Below are 9,330 nucleotides of genomic sequence, written 5' to 3' on the forward strand. Positions count from 1 at the left end.
TTAACACCACTGAACTGTACGCTTGAAATGGTTAAGATGGTAAGTTTTATGTGTATTTTACTACATTTTTTTTAATTGGAAAAAAAAAGAATGGAAGACACCACGATGTTCTCAGAATAGCCCCCTTAAGATGATTAAGGTTTCTTCATCTCCTCAGACTTTTTATACCTGGATCATTCTTCCCCCAATATAAATTCTTCCTCAGGAGTCTCTTCAGCCCTAAGCAAATTGACTTCTGCTAATTCCATCCCACCAGTTCAAACATCCCTGGAAAAGTCTGAAACTCAGACTCAAGCTGAAACCCACTCGTACATAAGGACATTAACTATGTCTTATAGATAGTCCGTACACCATAATTGTTGGGGTTAATTTCTATGTTACACTTAAGATTCTGGGCACAGGATCAAAAAATAAGAAGCAAGAAATTAGCTCTTAATGCCTGTTGAAGCTTGATTTAAGAGCCAATGAAAAAACTGTTTCTGTTTCAGGGAGGGGGTCTGGCTCCTCAAGCAGAGTCCTGGAGGTGCCCTAAGAGTCCAGGTCCTCAGCCCTGTCGGCCCAGAAACTCAACTGTGTCAAGATGCTCGCTGTGAGGAGGCTCACAGGAAGTGAGTCCCAGACTCGATGGGAGGGTATATAAACACAAAGGTGGGTGTATTAATGTGGGACCGGGGCAGTTCACTTCTAGTGAATGTAATATGTGATATGGGATATGTACATCCACCCCTCCCAACTTCTGCTGCCAAACTTTTCTGACGGACAACGAAGGTCAGGCATCATCCTCAGGGGCATCTCATCCAGGTATGGGAGGGACCTACCGAAGCATTGCCCCATCACTGTTCCAGTAAGCAGAATGCTCATGACGCTGGGCAGGGTAGCAAACACCTGCTCTCTGATTTCCCTTCTTTCAGGCTCCATGAATACCCATCTCGTGTTAACACTGTCTGTCTTCAGGATAGACTGTAATACAATGGCTCAGACCATAGGTTTCTTAACCACAGACACACAGTGGTGCTACGCACAGTGCACTACACCCTAAACAATGTGATCAGATTCAGGTGTTCCCTATTATCCTCAATCATCTGTTTATAAAGAATGTCCTGGCTTGTAATAAGGCTAGCCCAGTGCCTGCACATAGTAGACATTCAAGGACGGTTAATAAACTCCACCTATTACAGAAAGCTAGTCTCACTCATTATGCTTCAATTCTAGGTCATCCTTAAGAGTTCTAGGGCCACATGAGTTTGCCCCTATATACAGTCAACACACATAGTAGGCATTCTAGTTTTCTCAGAATAATAATCATTTGGAACAATATACATTAACAAAAGTGGAATAGGGAAAATTTAAACTATTGATATATGACTGTATTAATCTCAGGTGTTTGCATCCTGAAACCCATTCCAACAAGATTGTGGTTTCAAATTGCTTTGAGTGAAATCAAATTGACTTGGAACAAGATTGTGAACATGACAATGTAGTTGAAATGATAAGTATGGTCAAAAATGAGTATTTCCAGCCGTTGCTATTTATCGATAACTTTAATACACTCTGGAGCATTTTATTTATTTATTTGGTTGTGCCAGGTCTTAGTTGCGGCAGGCGGGCTCCTTAGTTGTGGCATTCGAACTCTTAGTTGCGGCATGCATGTGGGATCTTGTTCCCTGACCAGGGATAGAACCCGGGCCCCCTGCATTGGAAGCGTGGAGTCTTAACCACTGCACCACCAGGGAAGTCCCTCTGGAGCATTTTATATCTCTTTTTGCATCTTGAAAAAGTTTTGGTCTATTTTTCCTAATTTAAGGGATGGAAGAGGCTGACTTGCTTTTATGCCACTAATTTCTGTCCAACTCAAAATATAAATATCCAGAATAAGAACTCTAAAAGGATGTATTCCAAGGGGTTAGTAGGGATTTTCTTTGGGTTGATGGGGTATGAGTGTTCTTTAGGTTCTTCTTAGGCTTATCTCTTCATTTAATCAACAGGCATTTGTAAGGGGCTCTATCTGCACCAGGTATCTAGGCACAAGGGATACTTCAATGAGCAAAATGGACAAAAATCTAATGGGATGGGGAGGCAGATAATAAGCAAAGAAGTAAAAAATATAGCAGTTGATAATAAATGATATCGAGTAAAATAAATCAGGGATGAGGGATAGTGAATGCTAGATAGAAGCATATTTGCAATTTAAAAAAATCTATTGTCAGGGAAGAACTGATAGAGACATCTGAGGAAAGACCTGAAGGTGGTAAGGGTGAAGGCTAGGCAGATATCTGGGGGTTAGAGCATTCTAGGCACAGAGGATGGCAAGTGCTAAAGACCTGAGGTGGGAGCATGTCTGAGATGTATAAAAACCCACTGGGAGGGCAGTATGCTAGGAGAGGCATAACCCCAGGGAAATCAGAGAAGTTAGGTGGGAAAGGCAGCTTCTGTGGGACCTTATGGGCTAGTGTAAAGACATTGGCTCTTACTCCAAGTAGAATGAGAGGACATCAAGTGGAGTAGCAGTTAAACCCATTTTAACAAGTTCACTCTTGCTCCTATGTTGAAACAAGACTGTTGGGAGAGGGCACGGGACAAAGCAAGATCAGTCGGGAGGCTATTGCAATAATCAGGGCAAGAAACTGACATGTGAGTGGTAGCAGTGGACTTGGTGAGAAGCAGAGTCTGGACATACATTAAAGTAAACGCCAACAGAATTTCCAGAGAGACTGAATGTGAGGTATGAAAAGGAGAAGTAAAAAATGACCCCAGTGGTTTTGGCCTGAGCAACTGGAAGTATGATGTCGCCATTTCCTGAAATGAAAAATTCTGAACAATGTACATTAACCAATGTGGCATAGGAAGGATTTGAACTATTTATATATGACTATATTGATCTCGGGTGTTCTCCTCCTGAGATGGCTTCTTTAGATGACTATAAGGTACAAGAATTCTGGGGGAAGATTGGGAGTTTGTATTTGATCACGTTAAGTTTGAATTGCCTATGGTCATTCAAGAGGAGATGTCAAGTAGACAGATGGATATACGAACATGGAGTTCAGGGGAAAGATCCAGCCTGCATATGTAAACCATCAGCATATTGTTGTTATTTAAACTCATGACATAGGACAAGATCACCAAGGAAACTGAGATTTGAGTTCTGGAGCACTTCAACGTTTACAGGGTTGGGGGAAAATGAGAAGGAATTGACAGAGAACTGACCATTACATTTAGCAATGTGGGTTTATTGAAATCTCAACAAGGGCAGTTTTAAAGGAGTGGTGAGAGTGAAAGCTTTCTTTGGAGTAAACTCAAGAGAGAATTTGATGGGCAGAATTGAAGATGGCAAGTATAGGTAACTCTTTCAAGAAATTTTATTGTAACTGGGAACACGGAAATGGAGTAGCACCTAAATGTGGATATGGAAGTCGAGAGAAGGTTTTATGACTTTTTTAATATGAGAAAAATTACAGAACACATGTACTCTGCCAGGAATTATCAAGTAGAGAGAAGGAACTGATAATGAGAGGAAAAGATGGAAGAATTGCTGGGGCAATGTTCCTTAACAGATAAGAGGGGAAGAGAACTTAGAGGGGAACACAGCAGGTGATACACAGTAACAGGAGGAAAGGCAGAGAAAAGAGGTGCCTTTCTACATTTCTATACTTTCTGAGTTCTCTCCCACCATGGAAGAAAGTTATACTTGCTCTTAAACTGCAGGCTGCGAAAGACTGAAGTCTCAATACAAATGACCCAATCAGAGTCCTTTCTTCAAGAGCATCATTTGACATCTCTGGGCCTCAGCTTTGGCACCTGAAAAATGGAAGCCTTCTTTAAATTTGAAGTCAGGAATTCAGTTTAAGTTTGCGTGGCATCACAAAGAAAATGTTTTTTGTGCATTGACTGTATCACAGGTTGCCGTGGTGTAGGGGAAAGACCTACATTCAGAAACATGGGCTTGTGTCCTAGCTTTGTGACCTTGGACAAGGCATGGAATCCCTCGGAGGTTCTTTCTCCAAACTAAAGTGGTTGTAAAAGGATCACAGCAATTTCAGAGGGATATCTCCCATTATGGGAAATGCTTTGCAAACCCTACAGTTCCATGAAAAAGAATGTTTTATAATGGTTCTCAGAATGGAAGCTTTAGCCCAGTTTGTTCCATCTTCACTCGTTATTGCTTTAAAAAACAAAGAAATAACCAACAGAAATTGCCCCCACAAACGCTGGCTGTGTTCAACTAGGAGGCAGGAATGTTTTCTTTCCTTTCTTTCTTTGGGACATTTTCCCATTCTCCCTTCCTGGAGGCCAGCCTTTCTCCTAATATAGGTCTGAGGCTCCCAGCCCCAGCCAGGCAGCCACACCCCATCGGTGCAGGGGGCACTCTCCCCCAGAAGCTGCCTCAGCTGTCCTGGTTACTCCCTGTTGTCTCCACCACCCAAGCTGTGAACTCACAATTACATACTACCTTCTGGAGGCTCTACCCCAGCCCTGCCACAACAGATGCCGTTTGGGAAGAGTTGAAGCAACTGCTGTAAACATTGGGGGGGAACTCGACTAGCGGGGTTGGCGTAGCTCTGCAGACAGAGCTGCTCAGGGAGGATTCCTCTGGGTGTGGGAGGGATGACAGGAATAGGACTCCTCGAGATATTCTTTTTTTTTTCTTGAAATGTTTTTATTTTTTATCTCTCTCTATTTTTTAATTGGAGTATAGTTTATTTACAATGTGTTAATTTCTGCTGTACAGAGTGATTCAGTTATACATATATATGCATTCTTTTTTTAATATTCTTTTCCATTATGGTTTATCATAGGATATTGAATATAGTTCCCTGTGCTGTACAGTAGGACCTTGTTTATCCATTCTGTATATAAAAGCTAAATCTGCTACACCCAACCTTCCATTCCGCCCCTCCCCCAACCCCCTCCCCCTCGGCAACCACCAGTCTGTTCTCTATGTCTGTGATTCTGTTTCTGTTTCATGAACCTGTCTCAAGCTATTCTTTTGGCTCCTCCCAAACATACTGTTTCTGGCAAATTCTGGTCACTCCCAGCGTCTCAAGCCTCTTATCTTTATACAGTCTTATCCCATCAGGCCTGTGTCAGCACCAGATTGCCAGGAGCATGCCAAGTTTTCCATGCCACATTTCCATTCTACAAGCCAAGGCTGAAACATTCCAGAAAGCAAAGTGTTACCATTGCTTTATGTGCAAAGCTTTATTTGCAGTGCTCAGTGGGGAATTCTGATCAGGTAGCATCAATATACTTTAGCTTAAAATCCTTGAAGAGGAAAACCAAGGAAACTCCAATTCAAGTAATATTCTGCCTAGGTCATGGTTGATTGCTTGGAGTGGGTTAGGTACTCCATCTGTGTTCTCTTATAAAGTTTACCCCGGTCAACTAGATTTGTCTGCCGAGGTCCTTTGTTCAGGATGACATTTTTGCACAATGCACAGGCCAGAGCCCGGTGCAGAGGAAGGGATGGAGTGGGTGGGCTGCCCATGTGGCCTGGCAGAGACAACAAGCTGAAGATGTGGCCAGGCAGCAGGAGGCTGCTGAAAGAAAAGAAACCCATAATTAGAGCCACAAGAGCATCAGGACCAGAGGGGAGGGCCACCTCCTGCCTTCTCTTATTCAAATTAAAGGAAATATATTTTTGGAATAAATCTAAGTATAAGTAAGCCCTAAGAGACAAAAACAATAGTTCATTTAGTATATTAGTTTCTCACTGCTGCTGTAACACATTATCACAGATCTACTGGCTTTAAACAGCACAAATTTATTCTCTTACAGTTCTGGAAGCTAGAATTATAAAATCAGTTTCACTGGGCTAAAGTCAAGATATCAGCAGGGCTGGTTCCTTCCAAAGGCTCTGAGGGGAAAATCCTTTTCCTTGCCCTTTGCAGCTTCTAGTGGTGCCTGCATTCTTTGGTTTGTGTCCCCTTCCTCCATCTTCAAAGTCTGTCACTCCAATTGCTGCTCTGGCATCACATTACCTTCTTCTCTGCCCCTTCTGTGTCCTTCTTATAAAGAATATTGTGACCACATTGGGCCCACGAGGCAATCCAGGATAGTCTCAACTCAAGATCTTTAATTTCACTGCAGCTATAAGGCAGTATTCACAGATTCTAGGATTTAGGATGTGGTATATTTGGGGGGCTGTTACTGAGCCTACCACCATTTAAGCTTAAAATGTCCATAGGTGCTCATTTGTTCAAAGGATAAAATAGAAATGAATCATTTTCAAAGTTAAAAGCTAATGACAAGCCCACAACAGCCTGGAAATTTAAGAAGCAAATACTCTAAGCACCAGCTTGGTCAGGGCACCAGTCTCCCCAGGGGAATCTCAGCAGTGAGAGGGGTTCAGTACTGTCATATATGCTCAAACAGTGACAAGAGATGTTCATTCTTTCTTTTTTCAGCAAACACTTGCTGAGGGCCTACTCTTTGCTGGGCCCTCTTACCAAGCTGAGGATGTGGGGAGTGAGACATGTGCTTATGGTCTATTTCAGGAGAAGAGTAGAAGATGAACCAAAATGCAGGCAGCACACGAACATATGAGGGACACATATAAAGTGTGCAGGAGTGCTGAGGAGAGAAAAGAATTATTGCTCTCTTGAAATTACCAGGAACCCAGATAAATGCCTGCCTTCATCCCACTCCAAGATTAACAAAGCAGGATGTGCCATCTGTCCCTCTAGTAACATGGAGGGACCGTGCAGGGAACATGAGAAGAGGGAATGGAGGGGAGAGGCAAAGTACTAAGAAATCCACAGTACAAAGTGAGGCGTCTTTAGATTCCAAAGCCAAAAATAGACTTTTGATTGAATCAAAGGAAGAAAATTCATTCATTCATGCAATAAATATTTATTGAGCATTACCAATTGCTAGGCACTGTTCTAGACCTAGGATACAGCAGAAGTTAAAACAAAGCAATTCCTGTCCTCATGGATCTTATCTCCCGGCAGGAAGAGAAAGACAGTAAGCAAGTTGGTAAGATATTGTAGTATGTCATCTGGTGATATGTCTTACAGAGACACATTAAGCAAGCAAGTCACATTGAGTACTGATGGAAAGGATTGGTCCTTTCTTTAGTATTTATGGAGCACCTACTAAACATAGTATTTATGAGCATCTACTCTGTGCTGGACAGTGTGATAAATGCTGCAGAGCAGAGGTGAATTTATTCACTCATTTGTTAAATATTTATTAAACGTTATCTATGTGACAGTCACTGTGATAAGCCCTGGGGACACAGAATCTCTGGCCTAGTGGAATGTCCAGACTAATGTGAGCCAGCCATTTAACAATTAAATCTTCAGAAGTAACAGCTATGAATAGAATGTAATATGTACATCTCCTTTTTTTTTTTATAAATTTATTTATTTATTTTATTTTTGGCTGCCTTGGGTCTTTGTTGCTGCGCGCGGGCTTTTCTCTAGTTGCAGCGAGCAGGGGCTCCTCTTCGTTGCGGTGCGCGGGCTTCTCATTGGGTGGCTTCTCTTGTTGCAGAGCACAGGCTCTAGGTGCGCGGGCTTCAGTAGTTGTGGCACTCGGGCTCAGTAGTTGTGGCTTGCGGGCTCTAGAGCGCAGGCTCAGTAGTTGTGGCGTATGGGCTCAGTTGCTCCGCTTCATGTGAGATCTTCCCAGAGCAGGGCTCGAACCTGTGTCCCCTGCATTGGCAGGCGGATTCCTAACCACTGAATCACCAGGGAAGCCCTGTACATCTCCTTTAATTGGGGGATTGGAGCAGGCATCTCTAAGGAAGTGATATTTGAACTCAGACCCAAATAAGAGTGAAAGATATAAACAGTTGTTATAAACTATTGTAATTAGAGAAGTATGGCATTGTCACGAGAGTTGGGCAACTAGATCAGTGTAAGAAAACAGGGAGGCCAGAACCAGACTCATAAATATGTGAAAACTGATATATGACAGGGGTGGCATTGCAGGTTAGTGACCAGGTATGAGCAATTTAATAAATGTTACTAAGACAACGCATTATCCATATAGAAAAAATTAAACTGGATCCCTTCTTCACATCATACACAGAAATCAATTCCAGGTGGTTGAGAGACTTAAAAATAAAAGGGAAAACCTTTGTCTTGCCAGAGAAAATACAGAATATCTTGAACTTAGGTAAGAATAGACAAGTCACAAAGAGCACTAACCATAAAGGGAAAAGATTGAAGATTGATACAAATGATTATATCACAATTTCAAACTTTTATTCATCCAAAGACAGAGGGAGAAGGAGAGAGAGAAGGAAGGAAGACGGGAAGGAAGAATAAGTTGCCTACTGGGAGAAAACATTTGTAACATTTGATATAATTGGCAAAGAGGTGGTCTCTAAAATATATAAAAGACTCCTAAAATTCAGTAAGAAAAGGACAACTCAATACAAAAATGGGCAGAAGTCATGAGGAGCCTTTTTTTTTTTCAAAGAAAGAATCTCCATGAGAAAAAAAACCTATGGAAGATGTTCAACCTCCTTAGCAATTAGGTAATGAAATTAGTTCATAAGCCATCAATTGTGAAATTGATTAATAGATTAATCAATTAATTTCACAATTAATAGATTGCCAAAAATTAAGGTATCTGACAAAAATACCCTGGCATCTGGAGGTGTTGGTGGGGGAGGTCCATTATTTATGTGCCTGTAGTGGTGTGTGTTTGGGGGCTGGGGGTGAGAGTCCATTTCCTGGCTCCTCTGTCTTACTCAGGCCTGGGAAGCGGGGATTTACCTTTGCCACTGGCAGTGGGAGAATTGATGGGGGAGGGGGTTACCAAGGTTCTGAAATGTGCTGTAAAGAACCCCCATAGCCGTCTATGCCTGCAATTCTGCATCCTCTTTGGTCTTGTGTTGGGTACCTATCACCTCTCTCTCCCAACAGAGAATGAATGAATGAATGAATGCTTTGTCTTCTTTACCTCGATCACACACACACCCCCCACCCCCAAACACCTGGCCCCGGGACCAGGCTCAGAGTAGGAGCTCATTATGGATGTCTACTGAATGTATTTCGGTGCTCTTTGAATTGGCGTGAATTCCCATTTCTTTGACCAGCATACACTTACTTGCTCCAGGCTTGCTACAGTTTAAACAAGCAGAGGAGAGGGAGTTCTCCGTCAGGGATGCTCAGAGTGTGAGCCGAGAGGACCAGGATGCAGAGGGAGCCGCGTAATAAACAAGGGACCTTAAACTAGGAGCGAGGTAGCCCACAGCTCCCCGCGGGGCCTCGGTCCCGCCCTGGAAGGCCCTGGATTGGGGCCCTGGGGGCAGGGCGGGTGTCCCGAGAGAAAGAACCTTCTGACCCCCGGCCCTCGGGGTGGCCCTCGGGGTAGGGTCGG

General features: G+C 42.9%; 1 long non-coding RNA gene across 1 annotated transcript; it reads right to left on the reverse strand.

Annotated features, from left to right (window-relative positions):
- Nucleotides 1–1,559: 1,559 nt before the first annotated feature.
- Nucleotides 1,560–9,200, reverse strand: LOC309605656. The gene is made up of 2 exons (XR_014231482.1): nucleotides 9,058–9,200; nucleotides 1,560–5,531 (listed from the first exon to the last, which is right to left on the reverse strand). It is a non-coding gene; the product is annotated as an uncharacterized lncRNA (long non-coding RNA).
- Between the last annotated feature and the right edge of the window lie 130 nt (nucleotides 9,201–9,330).

Source organism: Balaenoptera borealis (assembly GCF_965194805.1).
Source record: "Balaenoptera borealis genome assembly, chromosome: 11".
In the NCBI taxonomy this organism is placed as follows: Eukaryota; Metazoa; Chordata; class Mammalia; order Artiodactyla; family Balaenopteridae; genus Balaenoptera; species Balaenoptera borealis.